Here is an 18,379-nt window from a genome sequence, read left to right as displayed (position 1 = left end):
GAAACAGATATCTGTGGGGCCTCATGTCCCTAAAATGATGGGATTATCTGAGAAATTTTCAGTCTCTGGAAGCTACAAACATCTTTATTTTGACCTATCAAACCACATTATATTGTTCTCTTTATCAGTTTGTCAGAAATTATTTCATTTCCTGTCTGAGAAGAGGCATATGATGCTATCTCTTGTTAATCTTCTGTGGGGAATATCGCATTGTGGTTTAGGCATAAGTTGAAACACAAAGTTAAGGTGAGCTGAGATGATTGAGTCCCTCAGAGATGAAGTCTACACTTGAGGCTGCTGTCAAGCCCAACCTGTCAATCTGAAGAGACAACACACTTGCAAAAAAGGTTTCCAGGAGCTGCCTTGAGCAACAATTCATGCAGCTGGTCAGGGGACTTCTGTGGACACCTGAATGTATGCAGGAGAGACCTCAGTGTCTGCCAGTCCAGCACAGCATTAGCTGCTCAGCTTCTCAATGAGACTCAGTTAAAGGTGCTCAGATCAGTTCTCCCAGACCACGTGCATATTTTGAGGTGGTCTTTGCCTGCCTGTGCGCTGTTGTACAGCTTTGAGACATCCAGCAGAGCATAGCTGGGTATCTTCTGCTCCAGATCACAGCTACCAGTTAGGGCAAGTAGGATTCAGCCTTGGAAAACCTGTCAAGTCTTAGCTTTTCTTTTTTGCTTCCCTTCTTTAATCTCTTCCCAGGTAGGGAGTTTATTGTAGGCAAGAAGGAGGCAAGAGATTCTAGTTCAGTGGCTCATGTGGCTCCTTCAGTACTGTATCACTGAAAAATATTATTTAAGTGGCCAGCTCCAGGGGCTATATGAGGATAAGGATCTTAGCTGAAAGTCAACTTCCTCACAGATTCCCAGAAGTTAACAGAATTCTGGGATTAATCAAGTACATTCAGTACCATATGTTCAAGCGTATCCTAACACACAGGAAAGGGGAGCTTGTTGTACTACGCAATGCAGTGTCTAAGGCACTTCAGTTCAACACCTCTTTTTGCTTATTGACATCACATCAGAGAAAGAGCAAAATGTTATGTGAGCCTTGGACTGAAAGCTATTGGCACAGATTTCAATGTAATTCTTTTACATGAGGAGGGGTGTGGTAACACACGGGTGAAAAGACCTTGACAAACCTTGGGGACATGACTTCATTCCTGAAATGTGGATACCATTTTCTCTCTCCCCTTCCCCTACATCTGACTCAGCTGTTAAAGAGCACCTGGTCACTGGAAAATAAGGTGGTGACTGCCTGGGTGGTGCCTGTAGTATTCCCGTCTGTACTGTTGGCTTCTGAAGCTGGCTAGTGCTGCCTGATGGGTTTCCTGACCCTGTCAGACCTTTGACTTTCGTGTTGTGCAGCACATTTCTAGAAGTGCTACACAGTCTGCTGTACTTAAGACTGCCCTTTACTTTGATATTTTTTTCAATTATCACAGGAAACTCCATGTGTCCAATTGAACAGAAGCTATAATTAGATTATTGTCCACTGACCCCAGTTCTGAATAATGGAATCACAGCAGGGTTATGCCACACTGGGACAGTTCTGTTCTGCTGGGAGTTACTTGATTATCTATAAGTGTATCTCAGTCTTGAGCAACCAGCATAACCCCCAAGAACCTATGTGGAAATGGAGGAATTGTATATCACAGCCATACCAGATTCACTGTGGCCTGGGCTGAAGAGGCTAGAGGTAGTTATGGTCAGAAGGAAGGCACCATCTGGATGCTTCTTAGCCTTTTTTTGAGCGTATATATTCTTTGGGGACTCCAGTGAAAACAACTTTAAAACAGCTTATTATTATTATTATTATCATTATTATTAATTTTTAATTCAGGGGTGTTTTGTGTCCCCCCGTGTAAACACCCCCCACATAAATTCAGTTAAATGCATCCCCTCCAGGCATGACCCTGGTCCTCAGGCCAAGCAGCTTGTATTCAGATTGCTTGTGGCAGTATCTTCCCCGAGTACCGTGGCAGTATCCACTGTACCCAGCACTTGGCACTAGGTCTCTTGCAAGCTCTGTGCAGTATTTCCTCAGACAAAATATACATTTTTTTTACTGTAAATTTTCCATGATAACAAGACCTGTGCTACAGTCACTGTGCAGTTGCATTTGGACATCCCAGAGAAAATCAGGCAGGACTGCTTAGGACTGATATTGCTGCTGTCTGGTTTTGCGCTCTCAGTGTTAGCTCTGGGTGTAGCTTGTTACAGGCTTTCCCTAGGATGTGTTGCACCTGGCTTAACTAGTGGTTCAGGCTCAGTACAAGGACATAAAAACAATTTAGATCAGTATTTTGTATTGGATAGCGGCTACATGGACGCACTTGGGGAATATTCAAATAGGGCAAAAAGATAGAAATGTTTCTTCAAATGCCCTCCCAGTCTTCATGATATACAGCCCATGGTCCTCCCAAGACAGAGGTTTCTTCCATACATTTTATTGTCTTCAGGAGCATTATTCGTTTCTGTGAATGTCTCCAGCCCCCTTGAAAAGATATGTGACTTTTTAGTACCTGCGACATCCATGGCAAGGGATGCCACAGATAAAACAGTTTTCTGTGTGTGTCTCTTTTGTTTTCTTGATTGGTGTGAATATGCTTCCTACAAACTTCATTCGTGCCCTCTCTTTCTTGCATTGGAAAAGGCAGTGTCTACTCAATCTATGTTCATGCTCTCCCTGATCTGTAGGATTCAAATCTCTGTCAGTTGTGTCAGTTGTCTTTCTTTTTTCAATAATGCAGATTCTCAGCTTAATTAGAAACTACTTTCACAGAAGTTGATGAATGCCATTTATCCTTTTGTTACCCTTTCTGAACCATTCCCCCCCCTTTTTTTTATATATATATATATTTGGAACACCAGAAGACACAATATTCAGGATGCAGATGCATGGATACACTTACCAAATGATGTTCTCTGCTTTATACACTGCTCTTTTCCTAACAATTCCTAAAATTTGCTTTTCTTTTTCACAGAAAACAACATTTTCATGGAACTATCAGTTATAGTTCTGCTTCTGTATATAACCTTCTGTGTATTCTCAAAAATCGTGAGATTTCTGCCAGAAACTGTAAACTGTTTAAAATGTCCACAGAAAAATAAAGTTTAATTTTTTTATTTTGACACAGGAAATGCAAAATAATTCATTAATAAAATTAATGCCTATTTTACAATAGAACCTGATGCCTCACATAGAAAAGAAAATGACAAACGCTAATCAGCCATCAATGTTAGAGTACAGATTCTTGCAACTGAGATTATAGATTCTTGTAATTGAGGTTAACCAAGCATCAAATAATAAGCAAAATAAATTTCCCTTACCATCTTTCTCTCACTTTTTTCTAGGAGTATAAATTTTGAAACACTTGAAGAAGGGTGGTTTCCATAGTGTTAAGATGTCAAATTAAGACACATGATTTTTCAACAAAGATTCTTTATTTTAAACAGATATACAGAAACTAACGAAAAATAAACTCACAGCACAGATACTGGTTACAGAAGCGGGAAAAATACTGGATTGGATCCTTTGAATAGCTTCACGATTGCAGCTCAGAAATCCTGAACACAGAAGTCTACTAAGATCTCTTCCTATCTTTCACTCTCCTGTTCTGACAGGCCAGATGAAGATGCCTGACCCTGGGCCATATTTCCCTGAATTCTGAAGAGCCTTTATTTCTCAATGTTGGGAAAGTCAAGCGCATTGGATGACTACAAATTCTGCCTTTAGGTATGCTACTCTGTTTGTGTCAAGGATAAAGAAAGACAGAAGTCTTTTAGAAAGGTAATCCAGAACCACTCACACTTATTTACACTCAGAGGGGCACACTTACCAGACCTAGATTTAACTTAGCTAACTGAAGTACACACATAAGCCTAAACGAAGTGCACTTCTAAGCATAACTGTGGCTGTGCAAGCTTCAGCAGTGGTTGCACAAGTTACTCCAGGGGGTTTGCCAGCTGGAACTTGCACAACGTGGCTTGTTCAATGCTCGCACACACTACGTGTCTGCATGGGCTGTCCTCAGACCTCAGGTCTGCAGCTGGGCAGCCAGGCAGAAATAACCCCAGGACTGCCAGTGGCCTGTGGGGCTCGTGCATCTGCTCAGATGCCGTCAATAGAGTGCCTGTTTTGCCCAAGTTCTCTGCCAGCTGGTTGCAAAGCAGGAAGCTGGGCAGCCACGTTAATGTAGTACTGAACCTGAAGCAATAAAGCCCTGCTGAGAAATAAGGTTATAATAACTCGGAGCCAGCTTTAAGATAATGTGGCTATAGGGCTTCTGGCCCACAGCTGGCTTGCATCCGGCTGGCTTATAGTGCACACAGAGCGGCATGCAGCTGCGGCCAGTCTTTGCACTCACATATAAAAGGATCTCCGAATTGCTCAAAATCAGCTAAAGCTCATTATAGGAGCTCTAATCACAATCTGGTCTTGAAAGAGCCCTGCTAGTTTTACTTCAGAATTTCAGGGCATTACCAGAATTTATCTTTGTTTATAGCTTGTTCCAAAGATATAGTGTCCTGTTTTTTTCTACCCATAGGACAGAGATGCACTGTGGAGTTCTTCCCGTCTGCACGAGCCAACCCTGCATGTGGATTAAGTCTGCTGGTATCTGCTTTGCACCCTCAATCTGCCTGCCATAGGAGCTGTATTCTGCTCTATGATGGGTACTATATCCACTACAGGGACAGAAAAACTGACACAGAAGGGAATAAATGCCACAGTGAATCTGTAATTTATATTGGATAACACAGACTTTCTTCTTCTTCTTTTCCTATTTTATTGCACATAAAAAGAAATCTAAGTGTTAAATGGACCATCTGATCTCATCTGAAAAGCCTATCTTGGTTAGGTATAAGATCATAAGCATTCTTGGCAACATGGCACTATGTCTCAAGGGTCCACCAAGGCTGTGGTTATATGTGAAACACAAAGCTCAAAGAAGTGTCTGTTGCAAGACACTTTGCAGTATTAAAGCTCCGCTCCTGCCTTGCAAAAATCTGCATGGGAAGATATACCGCCTGCCCTGATGACTGAGTGCACCTAGAAACTGGATAGCCCCTCTGGGTGCAGCTGCACATCTGACAGGGTTACAGCAGTCTCTTCTGTGTGTCCTCAGTACTTCTTCTGCAAGGTTTCCTGATCAGTTTGGAAGCTTTCTGGTGTCAAATTTATCAATTGCTATTTTTATATAAGCAGATGTATTTTATAAAGTGTTTTATGGGTTTATAGGTGTTTTACAAAGGAATTAGCAGGCTTATGTGTTTTGAAAAGATTTTAGTTCAGGATACCTCCATTTCTGGTGAACTATTACAGTACCTTCTGCAGAGGGCCCAGAAATCCAGGTGGCATCCAGAATTTTCAACCATATTTGAAATATTTACAATGTTTTGGCTGCAGTTACATGGCAAGTCAGTAGCCAAAGCCAGGAACAGGCCTTTAGTGTTAGCAGCAGATTGACTATCTATATGAGAAGCAAAGAGCAATTTCTTTACTTCCCTGCTTGGAAGCAGGGCTTACTTGGGAAAAGAGATTCAGAGAGCTGGAGCCCCTTTTTCTTCTGCCCCTCTCCTCCTGCAGTATTGCCCAGCCTCAGAGCACCTTTCCCTTTTTTCCTGCTGTGATTGCACTGGCATGCGTGGCAAGAACAAAACCTCCCCTGGTGTTGGAAATAGGGTCAAGTCACCCCATACTCGAAGGACCAAGTTTGCTGCTGCTGTGTGTTCAAGGAACCTGTATCCAAGGCAGCTGCTGAAACCAGAGCCAAGTCGTGTGTGCGTGTGCCTGTGCTTATTCCTCCACCTCATGCAGAGCTTTAATGAGGCAAAGTTGAGAGAGGTGGCAAGGGAGATGTGCAGAGGGCAGACCATCCAGCTAGCAAATGTCATCTAGTGTGGCCAGAGCAACATGCCGCTCTGGGGACAATGCACACGCAGGACCTTGGTCAGGCAGCTTCTCCGAGAGCTAATGTTTCTGACTGAAAGGGATCGTGTTGAGCACGTTTGTAATTGATTCATTCCTGTTGTGTGACCAAACACAATAGCTTTGTATGAGGCTTTAATATAAATCTCTTGCACTAGCACAGCCTAGTAATTGAATCAATATACAAGAGAGACTGGAGAAGCACTATGAAAAAAAGTTCCAGGTTAAATGTGAAACAGATGTTCCCTGACCCTCTCCCCTTCCCTCTCTGTTGCCTCTCCTTTGTCCTTGCCAATTGCAGCCATGAAAAGCTCCTAGTTTAAAAAGGAAGGGAAAAAAAAAGGAAAAAGAAAATAAAAAGCAATTGCATGATTTTCTGGCAATGAGTTGTTGATAGCTGAAAGCAATGCATCATATTTGTTAGGGTGAACGGCAGTGACTCTGGAAGGCACCAGGAGGGGGTGAGTGCTCCACATGCTTTGCGTGAGGCGTTGGAGTAGGGCAGTGCCTTTCGGGAACGGCTCCTCTCTCAGCCAAAATTTGCAGAAGAGGATTGAGGAACCAGAGATCATTGTATCTAACATGCAGAGGCACCCTCAAAAATTCCAGGGGACCCCCCACGGCTCTGGAATGGTCCTAGATCATGAAAGATAGTCCAGGATTGAGCATTCATATGACAGATCTTCCATGGAAAATCAATGGGAAAACATCAGGAGATACTCCTGTCCCTGCTGGCCTCCAGGAGGAGGGAATTGGAAACCCCTGTGTCAAATTTTGTGTGTTCAGAAAAGCAGGCACCCTACATTAGAACTACTTTCTGGAAATCTGAGTTTTTGTGAAGTGTCCTAAAGCACAAGAGGACCCAGTGTGAGATCAGAAGTTGGATAGTTTCCTGTTCCCCATTTTTGAGAAATACTGTCAATTTTGGTAAAGTGGTATGATTCCTGCTGGATATTCCCTGGATGCTTTATTTGGCTGTCATTAGATCAGACTATTTGCTTGAAACATCCCCTTGTCAGAGTAACTCTCAACAATCTTATTTTTCTTGGTTCGTTCTACAGTCCAGGATGTCTCTGTGTCACGACTGCCATGGAGATGAAATGTCAAAGCTATACATTTGGTTAAGCTAAACAAGAAAAGTTCTTCCAGGCACCCTGTTAAAGAAAATCTCTTTGTGTGTTTGTGTCTTAGTCTGAATTCATCTTGCTTGATCTTGCAAGAGATATGCTTATCTGAGCACAGAATGCCACTTAAGTCTCATCATGCCTTATACAATGGTATAAGGATGGATGGATCAGGAGATCCTGACATTTAATGCTCCATCTCCTGCAGACTATTGCATATTTCTTCTACTTTTGCATGTCTGACTACTTCATTTTATAAAGGCCATATTATCTTGATAGGACTTAGTTATTGTGATATTTGTTTTTAGTTCTCTTAGGACAGACAAGTCCAAGATTATGATATCTGTGTGAAGTAGTGGACTACAAAAATGAACTTGCAACAATTTCTACATGTAATTTGATTTCTGGGATTGTAAAACACAAGTAAATCCAGGGCAATATTCCGAGCATCCTCCATATTGAAGACTGAACTTGGTGTGAACAGGAAATTTCACTGGCATCCAATTCACTGGCATCCAATTATTTTATGTGCAGACCTGACCAATATGTTAAAAGTTTATTAATATCCCTGGATTTTCCTTTCCAGAACAACCAACTTTTTTATCGGATCATCTCCATCTTGCAATTCTTTTATCAGGCTTCTTATCTGAATTAGAAATCTCCCTGCATGGGATATTTATTGCTCTTCTGAAATTCAGAAAGTTTATATTTGCATTAATTCACCTAGAAAATCAACCATTTTACTGAAGAAAAAGATTGGATTTTTTTAAAAATGATTTTATTCTTAGTAGGATCTTATTGTATTTTATCCTTTCTTTCAATCACTTGACCTTTTTTTTCATATTTTTTCCCATAATGTTCCGTAAAGACTGACAGATCTATAATTTCTTAGATCGTGTTTCTTCTATTTCTTGAACACTGGCGAGAGGTTTGTTACTCTCCACTCATATTTCAGTGTCTCATATTTGATTTTAAATATCAAACATCCCATTAATAGGATATATCAAATAACCCAACAATATCTTTGATGCTGGACCTTGTGCTTTTCAGGCTGATTTTCTTATGTTTCACCATGGTGACTATTTCCCCTCTCCACACACAATTGAAATTTATTAAGATACTTGAGGTTAATGTCTGTGTTGGATGTGGTGCTTTCCTTTTCCATCCATATGCTCCCATTAATCATTCCAACTTTGCCCCACCTTTGGTAATATCAATCATGTTGAAAACTGAGACAGAGTTTCATTTAATTTCTGCAGCCTGCTTAGATTATCTTTTATCTTTTATCTCAAACTCTAACCACCCTGCTGTTTCTTTTTCTTACCTTTTCTCCCTCTTTTTTATTTGAATGGATAATGAAGCTTTCATTAATGGCTTTAGTGGAAGGTCTGGCTTGGCTTGACTTCGGGCAAACATTTTTGTGCTTATAGAGCTTCTACTCTTAAAATTCTGCACACAAAAATAGTGTAAAGCACTGAAGAAGAGATGAATAAGTATAAAACAAAAGTTCCAAAAGTAGAAAAAGCAAAGATCTATCTCTAGGGACATCAGAAATAAGACAGGAAAAGCATGGTGAAAACAGAGTTCATAACCATCACCACACAAAAATCACATGTCTATTAAGACACCAAATAGATTTCCAGGAACTTGGGCTTAATGAAATACATCTAGAACTCACTCAGCAACCTCAAAAGCTAACCTAAAGCACTCTGAAGAGAAAATAGAGAAAGTACATCAGGAAAAAAAAAAAAAAAGTTATCATCGCAGTCACAGTATCTGGAAACAGACTGTTTCTCCATCTGATCAGACGAGGCTGATTTTATATCCCCAAATGCATCCAAAAACCATTTTGTTGCTTGGGGAATATTTATGTAAACTTCAGATGTCTCATTCAAAGTTCCGATTTCCCTTTTCTGACTATTTTTCTAAGGTGGAGCAGAATATGTCTGTCAATTTTTCTGCATAGAGGTGGTCTTGAGTTCGGAAAATCTTTCAGTCGAGGTATCTATTCTCAACTTGCCTCTTATGCTCTTTTCCATAGCATAGTGCATTTATAGACTGCCCACCACTCTGTGAAAATCATTGATTTTCACAGGACTTGGCTTATGCTGTCAATGAAAACATGGTCTGCAGAAAGCTGCATTAATATAATGTTATGAAACTGAAATTTTCAGAAAGACATGGAAATAAGAAGTTCATCATGACAGAAGGAGCAGAACAGGACCCACAGCACATCCAACTTGATGATAGGTTCCAGCTCTGCCTGAGCAAGCCGGTGCAGGAAAAGCTGTCTGCATAATTTGTCAAGTGCCTTCCCTTGCTGTTTGTTTTGAGAGAAAGGACATGCTGTAAAATGATCATGAAATTGAAATGCTATGGTCCTTTCTGTCTTTTGGGGCACAATTCAGTGCTATCTTTCCATCTAACCAGCTGGACAGAGCTAGCAATAGTTAACTACAAAAAAAGCCACGCTACAAAATTCTTGGTTGCCCTCAGAGATGTCTTTATACATGTGTCATTTAATAATGTCCTGGAAACAAGGAACTAGAATGCCAATTCTCTTAATTCCCATTAATTTCAGCCTATTCCAATAGCGTGTAACTGAAAGCAGTTTTATTTTTTCAGTACTTACTTCCCAGCTGACCTTAAAACAGCTATGCAATCTCTTTGGAGCTTGCTCATCTATAAGAATGAGGGTTGGACTCAATCTTGAAGGTGTTTTCCAACCATAATGATTCTGTGGTACTGTTTCTTTGGTTTTAAAGTTCTACTGATATGGTTCTATGTGTAACTATATTTCTATATTTATATCTGTATCTATAAGAAAATTTCAAATTCCTTATTCAAAGAACAAAAGCCACTTTCATTCAAGTGATTTCATTGCCTGTCTGTTCACTGAGACACTTCTTTCCTTACTATGTACCTGTTCACCGAAAATAAAATCTTCTAGAGAACGAGTGCTGGAAATCAGCACTAGTAGTCAGATAGAAGTCAGATGCATTCTGCCTATGATTTGTGTTGTTATTTAGTTATGAAAGTTTATTCACCATTACAATGGGTGACTAGAGGAAAAGCAGCTCTATTCTACCCACCTGGAATAAGTTTATGGTATCTGCTTGGTTGTTTTTTTTTTGTATTCTTGTATGGTAGCCTTTTACATTGGATTTGGAGAGATAAAAATAGTTATGCCCAAACAGAACAGATGAATTTAGGGATCAGTATCTATTTTGTTCTTAAATGCCTGTGTCGTGCTTAACAGATAACAGAGGATGCTGAGAGAGTTACTCATAAACCTCTCTTTTATTCTTGCAATGTTGCCTCTTGCATTGTAGTTCCAGTAATTGAAGGCTTTGCTAGTGAAGCTGGTGTAGGAATTACCATTTTCCCTCTCTCTGCCCTTCTTGGCCCTACTGCTGTTCTCTGCTAAATGGGAGAGTGTTGCAAACATATTTAGAGTAAAAATAATCCTCCAAATGATCAAAGCCAGTGTATCATGGACATACAGTCTCAGACTAACCCCGCTGAATGACAAGATAAGACGTGAATTTTGCAAAGAACTATACGTACAGACCAAACTTAGAGTCACTGTACTAAAATCTAGATTGATACTTGTTATGATTTTGCTGATGATATGATTTAATGATGTACAATTTTATGATGTAAAGACATCCTCAGGCAATTCCTTTGAATTCCTAAATAAATACACATTTAATGAATACAAAACCCACTGCAAACAATATTGATGCAAGTGGCATTTAGAATACTCTAAATAGCTTTCAGACCAAAGCTGTTAAATAGGAACTCAGCTGGTATTTTAAGACAGATATTTGATAAGGTACAATATAATATCAACACAATTCTGCTTTAGAGCACAATGCTCCACGGTCTTTTCTCAGAGATGACTTTTTCAGACTGCAGTGCTGCCATAATATTCTCTGCATGTCACCTGGGCTTCCTGGAGCTAAGGAAAATGGCAGTAGTCCAAAGAGCTCGAGCTCTCACCAGAGGGCAAACCATGTGGGAACTCCATGGCCACCCACCTTCACTGTGAGCCTGACACCGTGCTGAGTGTCAGAGACTGCTGAAGAAGACATCTCTACCTGCATCCTGCGTGGCTTGGCTGTCACACCAGCACATGCCGTACTATAACATATTGTATTTTTAGCACCTGCATTTTTATCAATGTCTGGTTTGTGTACCTTTTGAAAGGGTAGCAGAGCACAGACAGTAGTTTTGGTGTTGCAGATGCATGATTCTCCTGGGAATCCTCTCAGAGTTCCTTGTGCTCTCAGTGCCTTCCCAGTTCATCTCCTCCACCGAGCTCTCTCCTCTGTCCTCTGAGCAGGAGGGACGAGGTTTGGGTACATTCGTGGTTCCCCACCATCCCCTGCAAAGCCATAGGATGGGAGGGCAGTGGCTTTGGCTTTGAAAGTCAAACCTCCAAAGGAACCTTCGGAAACAAGAACCGCACATTTCTGGGGTGGTGGTGGAGTTATCTGACCAATTGGCCTCTTCTTTGCATGTGTTTTGGGACCCAGAAATGTTCCGCAAGTGTGGTCCTCATCCCTCTGTTTATGGGCCTATCAAATTCAAATGGTTCAGTATGAAGTGTGCGGATTACAAGAGTCCAGGGTTACACCAGGGTTTTCTATTCTGGGGCTGAATTACAAACTAAATGGAAGAAGTCTTTCTACAGTGGGGGAACTCTGCGCTCTGGGGGACTCTTATTTCTCACCCATCAATTGAAAGAAGCACACTGCTGATTTTATGCACATTTTCAACCTAACATGATCGCTTGTTTTAACTTTCCACCTGGTAAGCAAAATACAGCAACTAACATTGGTTCACATTGTGCTTTCTTACTCCACTCTTTTAAGTCACTTATCTGATGGTCTTAGACACAATCAGAAGTTGGCGACATGACAGTCAACATTGCATCTCAATTCATTGGTGAATGGATGTGAAATCATTCACATTTAGCTTTTTTCAGAGTTTTTATTTTTTGTCTGTGTAATTTACAGACTTAAGCTAAATGGATGTACAGGAAAATCAAGTGTGGCAATTACCATTCACTCAACAAAATTCCATATAAAGCTACAGCATAAGCATGCACAGCTTTGCCAGTTAATCCTTGGTGGTACTGATCCAGAGGGGGAATCTTGGCTGGAGACAGTGAGTTATCCCAAATTAGTGGAAAAGTGAATCCTTGCCAAGAGGACATAGAGAAAATGGAACTTTTATGAGCTCCAAGCAAGGAGAGAGAGAAGGGAAGAGTTTAGAGATTTTTAAGGCTGAGATATTTCCCACGGAAAGACATTGGTCCCGTCCTCAAACTCCACTTCTGTTAATGCAGAGGAAAAAACCCTTGGTTTCAGTCTCAGAACTAACTTTGGGACCACAGGAATCCTGTCCCCAGGATCTCTGGTCTTCTTTCACTTATCTGTAGCCACTACAGCTTTAGGATTACCTCATAGGTCTCAAGGGAAATTTAGGACCTTTTTCCTGTAAAATCTCAGATTGTTATAATCTCCAGCCTTCAAGCAAGATAGCAGCTAAAGTGCTTGCCTGTATATGTAAAATTTCCTGCTAATTTCCACCAGATGACCATGGCCACTTTCAAAATCTGATATTATATGGGTGTGTCTGAATAAAAATGATAACCATATTTATTTCCACTGACATGAAACAGCAACTGGAAAAAAATATTTAAATTAATAGTGTTTGTATAATATTCAAACCTCTGCTCTTCTTTCAGGAAATGAGAACACCTGTATAAACATTTGATCTGGATAAGTTAAAGGTCATATTACCACTGCACGGTTCATGGCCCTGAAGGTTAAGATATACTTTTACAAACAAAATATCCTTGCCTTGAAGAGGTTGGGCAGGTATTCCCTTGGCTGCTGTTGCAACCTTTGGCCTCAGTCCTACAAACTTACACACATGCCTAATTATAAGCATACAAGTATCTCTACTGTACAACTCAGAGGAGTGTGATGAGGTTCCATTTCTTAGCATTATTGGGTGCTGGAACGTTGCCATGTCCAATGTCTGGTGCTTCCCTCTTCCCTGGCTCTTGGGATTGCAGCAGTCCCAACACAACACAAGGTGATCCACAGACTTACTCCAACCAAAAAAACCACCCAGCTCATCCTGAGGTGGAGCTTCAAAGCAATTTACTTTTTTAAGAGATAATTTTAATAGGAACTTTTCCTAACATGCCTTCTCAGGGAGTCAGCTGTTAAAATGACACAAATGAACCACTGTAGTTATGAAGTGACCATTTTGTGATTAGGTGCTTTGTGCTGCACTTTCTCCTCTTACACTTGGTGAGAAATCTCATCTCTTTCTACGGGCCTTCTTTTTACTATACTTTTACTCTGTACTTTTACTCTGGTTGCACAGGAGAAGTTCAGCAACAACTCTGCTAATATTGTTAGAGTGATATTTTTCAAATGTCAAGAGTGATTTAGTAGTGTAACTCCCAAAAGTGACTTAGGTGTTAATGCAATTAAATATCATCAAAAAATAAATGCTTTGAAAATGTATTTGGAGGTAATCTATATGGCAGTGAGTAGCATTTTAAGCTCAGATATGTGCTATAAACCTTCAGCTTGCATGGAGCAGGAGGTTGGACTAGATGATCTCTAGAGGTCCCTTCCAACGTTAACCATTTTGTGATTCTGTGTGTGATTTAGACTCCATACACTGTTTTACTTGTACCCTAGTCTGTGAATTCTGTTTCCTGTTATGCTTTGCAGTAATACAAGTACCAGATTATTGAATTTTGAAAATCAAAATATTTGTGATACCTACACTGAAGTTCACCTCATTGCATGCAATATGAGTTCACCTTTTGGAGGTAAAAAAAAAAGGAATACATTGATAAAACTTGTGTCCTGGTGCAGACTGGCTTAACAGTTCTAACAAAGATATGTCATTGGATATAAGCCAAGAAAGAGGCAGTTCATTTAACAGAGAGATAAAACTCAGAGCTGAAGATATTTCTCCAGTATTTGGAAGACCCAAGTTTGATGCCTGAGCTCAGATCTCCTGTCTTTCAAAAGGGCACCCTAACCACCCAATGGGTCCCTGTTGCTCAGTCACATTGATGCCCCCTAAGATTGATTCACCGCCTATGTCATCAGGAGTTTTCTGATTTGATCATGTTTAAATCTTTGTTAAGCGAAAGTAAACTTTTCTTGGAAAATGCCTATGTTTGGTGTCTCATTTTCCAGTATTGGGTGGGTGAGCATTTTTAACAAGACCTTGGCAGACCGTTTTAGGGTCGAGCAGGTCCAAAAGTCTCCACAGAGAAGGTGCTGAAGCAGTTAGGCCACCAGTGCTGGATGCTACAGTTACACTGGGGAGGAGTGTGGGTGACACCACAGGTTTTGCTGCTTGATAAGCTGCTGCTAGGTGGGGGGAGATTAAACTGCTCCTAGCTCTGCTGCCAAACCTGACCTTCCTTACTATCCTCTCCCCATACCATTAGCATTTGCCTAATTTATAAAGGATCACTATTTCTGCAGTTTTAAAGATACCAATGGCATAAGTTCAGCTTGTCCTGGGTCTCTTTGCCTTTGTTGCTGTAATCTACTTATTAGGAAATGACCATAACGATTTTTTTTTGCAATGTCTCAACTACCTCACATTCAGTGCCAGGGGAAAAACAAACAAAAAAACAAGCAAACAACAAACCACAACCCTACTCTATCTGCCTATTCAGTGTTTCACTGCAGCAATTGACCTTCAGAGCTTCATATTCAACTAGCTCATGAAGTGAGGAACTGAAATCATGCTGGCTCCTTTTTCGCTATCTAGAAGGGGTAAAGTCAACTTCTTTTCCCTCTAGGATATGGTTACATTATTTTCAAGGAGATCCTTTCAGCATATGAAGCATTATTTTCCCAAGGAAGTCACCAGTTCTAGTATTATTCAACATTTTTAGTTTCTGGGAATCTGTTGGGGAATTCCTGTAATGTTAAGATTTACGTCTGAAAAGACAATAGGTTTGATTACCAAATATAAAGTTTTATAAAGCTCAACTGATCTCCTGATCACAACTTTTAAAGCAGAGATCTAGGATTTATAGATCTCTTTATACATACTTCTTTGCTCTTTTTTTGCAGTTCAGGCATGAGTTAACCAGATACACATTTGTATAAGGCAGCTACCTCTTCAAGATGGCTCAAAAAAGATACTCATCTACTTCAAGAATATGAAATCTGATTTGTTCAGACTTCCTTTTAGTTATGCAGAATTAAAGGATGGAAATTAAATTGATTATTTAATGGTGCCAGGAGGAAAAGATGGGTTGCCTGACACAATGATTTAAAAAAATTAGAAAATAATAAGTGGAGAAAAGGCATATTTTAATCTTGAAATTCAGTACAATTAACAACGCCTCAAATTTCTGAATATTGAAAAACTTTGGGTCAACCTCAAGATGTTCAGGATTAACAAGTCTGTTGGTATTTCTCATGCTTTGCATAATTTGTGTATCTTTTGAAGAACTTGCTTAAAGAAGTAAAAATATTGTGGCATTACTGAGTGGCCCTTTTTGATGGGAAACGGCAAAGAACAGAAAGTGAAAAAGTAAGTACAGGATTGTACTTGCAACTTTCTATTGCTATAATGCATCACAACGACAACGGATTTTCCCTTCGTCTTGTAAATTTTGTTCAGATGTCAAGCACAGAGGAGTGGAGGAGTTTCTCACTGTTATGCTTCTGCATGTTATCTGCAGAACCAAAAAAGGCTCCCCAATGAGGTGGGGAGCTGTTATTTCTTGATATATAGCACTGCTTGGAAAGTCAATCGTACTGTAAGATACGTATATTTGTGCCCTGCTGGTTAGCCAAGATCAGGCTTGGCTGATACAGCCTAGCCCCAAGGGGTTATTTAATGTACATGCATGCCTAAATGGCAACCAGTCCTCATGGTGATTCAAGACCATGGGGGTGATAATAATAAGGCAGATCAGGCTGCACTATGGAAGCCTGCTGCTTTTTCCATTTCTAGTTCTATCTCCGTGTCATTCTGTGGACAGGACCACAGGGAGCTGTTATTGTCATGTTGTAATGGAGAGGGAAAACCTGCACTTTATTAAAGTGTTGTGGAATGAATTCTGTGGGCAAGGATATATTTATGCTGGTAACTTTAGTAGTTTCTCTCCCTTGTAATAATAATAATAATAATGCCTGAATAGCTCACCAAGCCACAAATCCCTAGAGTCAACCCACACCAGCACCTGCTGCTCCAGAACATCTTTCCTGGTACACTAAGTCCTCGTCAGTATTAGCTGGGCACTTAAGTGCTTTATTTTCCTGTTTGTATTGGCTGGGTGCTACTTTTGCACGGAGGTAAAACCAGATTTTATTCTGTGCGAAGCACAATGGAAAGCACAGTCACTGAGCTATAAATGCTGGCTAAGGAGGTACAGCAGCTCTCATCATCTTGTGTTTTGAGAGACAACTTTCCAGAAATGCTGAGCACACCTAACCTTGAAAATCAAGCCTTTCTGACATGACTCACTCCGGGAACCCCAGAAAAGAAAAACAACCTTTGGCTCAGTGGTTCTGAATCTTGCACAGCTGACAGGGAAAATTAGCCACAAGATGTTAGCTAATGGGTAAGATCCCCAACAGCCTAGAACTCAAGTGACTCAAGTAAGACATATTGGGACTTTGAGTCTGCAAAATATGCCGTCTTCACAGAGGCTGAGTCCTTATTTGACCAGAAAAAAAATGCCCTTGATAGATACCAGCTTGTGCTCTCGGCTGATGGCAGAGGGTAGTTTTTCTAATCTTCCTTCAATTCACATCCGGGAGAGCAGATGTGGCCCTGTTATCTTTTGTGGGACTACAAATCTGGGGAGTGGTGGATGCTCAGGACTTCTCAGTAGGGGTTCAGTCCTTCATCACAGAAGAGTTTTTGTCTGTGTCATCTTGTCCAGAATCCATGAAAAGCTCAGCAAACCTTGTTGGTAACACTTATAGTGTGGAAACATGGCTCTGGAGTTTGCCGGCAATGCAATGAAACTTTGCAAAAATGTGGCAGTTTGAAAAATGCTTTCCCAAATATGCAATCAAAGTGATGACAGCTTCCTAGAGGTTGGAGTGTTACATACTTCACAATGTTATGCTGTCTTTGTGCTGTGTACCAGCTAAACAAACTGTGATGTAAGATATTTCAGTATTCCTTTGGGAATAGGTCATTATAAGCACATCCATATTTGTGATCAAGACATATAGGAGTGCACTGTTTTTTGGCTTCATAGCTATTATTCATCTGCTATTGCAAAAATACAGCCTGCCGGTTCTGCTTTTCAGGGACAAACCTTAATAGACCAGCTAATCTGATTTACCTTTTAACAGTTGAGAACTCTGGAGTTTCTTTAAATGCTTTCCACTAAATACACTAGTGTTTAAATCATTTTTAATGATAGTGATTTTTAGTGCAGATCACTGTCAGAATATGAATTCTGAATAGTTTTTTAATTCTGGATGACTTTTGACAATAAAAACCATGATTTAAATTAAAATTAAATATAGTGTACTCTCCAGGAGTTCTCCTTTAAAATCTACTTCTTGAATGCATAAATACATTCTTAAGATGCATAGAAAATATCTCCCACTACATATAGCAGTCCTTTAATCAAAATGCTATAGAAATTGAACTGAGAAATATGAATACAAAAATGTGATTCTTAAGGTTATGATCTTCTATTTCCTTCAGGTGTATAGTACCTTACAGCCATAAAGGATGTTATTTTTGAGTCAAGCTGAGTTTGAAGAATTATAACAGCTGATTTTTGATGTTAGGTACATATACTGTTGCATAATTGAGAATCAGCAGGTCAGTGTTTAATGGGGATTTGAACGTATTGACTTTCTGCATTAAATGTCAGAAATAAATCTGAAAGGAATGAGTGAGTGTAATATAAAAACCTTGTATTTGTACTTAACCCTCTCCTTCAAGTTAAACAATAGGATATCATGAAGCTACATGCTGCTTAGAAGCACCTACTGCAATTGTTCCAGAGAGAGAAATGCATGATATTCTCTAATACAACTCCTGTTTATTTCACATGCTATATACTACAGAAACGCAGAAATAACTTGTATGTATCCAAATTATATATGCACAATAAACTACTGAAGTATGTAACCTTCTTTGCGACTGCTAAGTTTTAGGGTAGAAGTTAGACCTTTAGAAGTCTCTAATGAGGACAGCATAATTAAAATGAAGCAGCTTCCCACCAACTGCTAAAACCATTTAATCTCTGTCTAGGTGTCATCTGCAGCACACTGGAA

This window comes from Tinamus guttatus, unplaced genomic scaffold (assembly GCF_059628265.1).
Source record: "Tinamus guttatus ecotype Peru unplaced genomic scaffold, ASM5962826v1 Tinamus_guttatus_pri_ptg000492l, whole genome shotgun sequence".
Taxonomy (NCBI): Eukaryota; Metazoa; Chordata; class Aves; order Tinamiformes; family Tinamidae; genus Tinamus; species Tinamus guttatus.
This window is presented reverse-complemented; position numbering follows the sequence as displayed.